The sequence below is a fragment of the Ascidiella aspersa genome, chromosome 5 (genome assembly GCF_963924565.1).
Source record: "Ascidiella aspersa chromosome 5, kaAscAspe10.2, whole genome shotgun sequence".
NCBI classification, from domain to species: domain Eukaryota; kingdom Metazoa; phylum Chordata; class Ascidiacea; order Phlebobranchia; family Ascidiidae; genus Ascidiella; species Ascidiella aspersa.
The window spans coordinates 12,138,513-12,141,012 of record NC_139451.1 but is presented as its reverse complement, the minus strand read 5'-3'; the positions used below and the strand labels follow the sequence as shown (position 1 = coordinate 12,141,012).

Genomic DNA, 2,500 nt, shown 5'->3' with positions numbered 1-2,500 from the left:
AAGACCCCAGGGACAACACTCATCTTTGCTATACTTGTGGGAGCTGACAAGCTTCGACAAGTAAAGAATCGGTGAAAAGGCGATTGGCTCGCTGGGCAGATGTTGCTGCTGCGCGAAGAGCCGAGTGTCAGTTTGTCGGGTTCTGAGCGGTCGCTTCGGCGAAGTTGTCTGGCGTGCGTTGCGCTCGCGCCGGTGTTGGCGACGTGGCGGTCGAAAGGCCTGCCGACGAAGTCTTACTCCGGCGGGTGCGACGGGCGGTGACGGTTTTCTGAGTTCGGGCAGCCGAGCAAAGAACGAAATTTTAACGGAGAGAAGCCTTCGGGTTTCGCATCGACCGAGCGACGGCGCCGCATCAGCGGCGCCTCCTTCGTCGGCCTTTCGGGGCTACGCTAAAGTAGCTACCTGGTTGATCCTGCCAGTAGTCATATGCTTGTCTCAAAGATTAAGCCATGCAAGTCTAAGTACGAGCTCTCGTACAGTGAAACTGCGAATGGCTCATTAAATCAGTTATGGTTCATTTGATCGTACGTTTTACGTGGTTAACTGTGGAAATGCTAGAGCTAATACATGCGTGAAGCGCCGACCTCGCGGGAGGCGTGCTTTTATCAGACCAAAAACCGACCGGGCTTCGGCCCGCAACCTTTGGTGACTCTGGATAACTTTGCGGATCGCACGGTCTCGCACCGGCGACGGATCATTCAAGTGTCTGCCCTATCAACTTTCGTCGGTACGGTACTGGCCTACCGAGGTTCTTACGGGTAACGGAGAATCAGGGTTCGATTCCGGAGAGGGAGCCTGAGAAACGGCTACCACATCCAAGGAAGGCAGCAGGCGCGCAAATTACCCATTCCCGACGCGGGGAGGTAGTGACGAAAAATAACAATACAGGACTCTAAACGAGGCCCTGTAATTGGAATGAGTACACTTTAAAACCTTTAACGAGTATCCATTGGAGGGCAAGTCTGGTGCCAGCAGCCGCGGAGGAAGTAAAAGTCGTAACAAGGTTTCCGTAGGTGAACCTGCGGAAGGATCATTAACGGTCTCGCAAACGCTTCGGCGAACGCGAAACTCGGACAAGCGAGAGAAAAAGTCTTTGCTACCCGGCGCCCGACCCGCGAGGAGCGGCGCGCCGGCCGGCGATTCGGTCACCCGGTAATGTTTGCGCGTCGAGTGCCGCGGTGCCGCGCGCTCCGGCTTCAAGCGTCGGCCTGGCCGACCGCTCGGCGCGGTCTATTTTGTCACCCTATAGTGCGAGGCACTGTGCGAGCGAAACAATCGTGGATGGCTCTTGGCGGTGGATCACTCGGCTCGTGAGTCGATGAAGGACGCAGCTAGCTGCGTGAATTAGTGTGAATTGCAGGACACATTGAGCATCGACGTTCTGAACGCAAATTGCGGCCTCGGGTCAATCCCGGGGCCGCGCCCGCCTCAGGGTCGCGTTGCAAACGTTCCGCGCGGGGATTTCTCCGCGCGGCTGCTGCGGCGTCGGACGCGCGAGCGCCCGTCCCGCTCAAGACAGCACGGCACGATGCGCGACGATCGCGACCAGAATCCCGCGCGGCGGCGGCGAGTCGACCTCGAAGAGGCCAACGGCTGGCGGCTCAAGGGCGGGAATCGAGGTGCGCGGCGGCGCGCGGCGCCGACGGCGAGCGCGGAACGGGAAGAATAGTCCCGGTCCTTACTTTCGGCCTGAGGTCGGACGAGGCTACCCGCTGAATTTAAGCATATTACTAAGCGGAGGAAAAGAAACTAACGAGGATTCCCTCAGTAACGGCGAGTGAAGCGGGATGTGCCCATCGCCGAATCCGCGCGCTTTTGGAGTGCGCGGAATTGTGGCGTACGGAATTCGTCACGGCGCGCTTCGCCGGTCGCCCGCGTCCTTCTGATCGAGGCCTTTTCCCAGAGCGGGTGTCAGGCCCATGGCGGCGACAGGCGGGCGCGCTACGGCGTCTTCCCAGAGTCGGGTTGTTTGGGAATGCAGCCCAAAGCGGGTGGTAAACTCCATCTAAGGCTAAATACGGTCACGAGACCGATAGCGAACAAGTACCGTGAGGGAAAGTTGAAAAGCACTTTGAAGAGAGAGTTAAAGAGTACGTGAAACCGTCGAGAGGCAAACGGGAGGGCCTGTCGGGTCGCCCGGTCGCTTTCAGCCGGCCCCCTGTCGGCGACGTTGTCGTGCGGACCCTCACGGGCCGCCGGCGGCGCCGCCCGATCGGGGACCAGCGCACTAGCGCCGGGCGAAGGCCGCGACCGTCTGGACGGCGGCGAGAAGGCCGCGCGCAAGGTAACCCGGCCTCGGTCGGGTACTATAGGCGCGCGTGTCCGTCGGCCCGCCGTTCGGGCGAGGAGAGATCGCCGCGTCTGCCCTTCGGGGCCGAGCGCCCGGTGCCGGCTGGGGCGTCGTGGGTCGGGGACTGTTCTCAGTGCCCAGCCTCTTCGTCTCGGTCGCGCTTCCGGTGTCGTTTCGCGAGGCGCACGGGGTCCGCGGCTGAAGTCAGCC

General features: G+C 60.8%; 1 non-coding gene and 2 pseudogenes across 1 annotated transcript; all 3 read left to right on the top strand.

Annotated features, from left to right (window-relative positions):
- Positions 1-399: 399 nt before the first annotated feature.
- On the top strand, positions 400-1,036 carry LOC146143901 (small subunit ribosomal RNA; annotated as a pseudogene; the record flags this gene model as incomplete).
- Positions 1,037-1,283: 247 nt separating this feature from the next.
- Positions 1,284-1,437, top strand: LOC146143900 (5.8S ribosomal RNA). The gene has a single exon (XR_014498783.1). It is a non-coding gene; the product is annotated as a 5.8S ribosomal RNA (ribosomal RNA).
- A 248-nt stretch (positions 1,438-1,685) lies between these two features.
- The window catches only part of LOC146143899 (large subunit ribosomal RNA), a 3,679-nt pseudogene continuing 2,864 nt past the window's right edge, over positions 1,686-2,500 (top strand).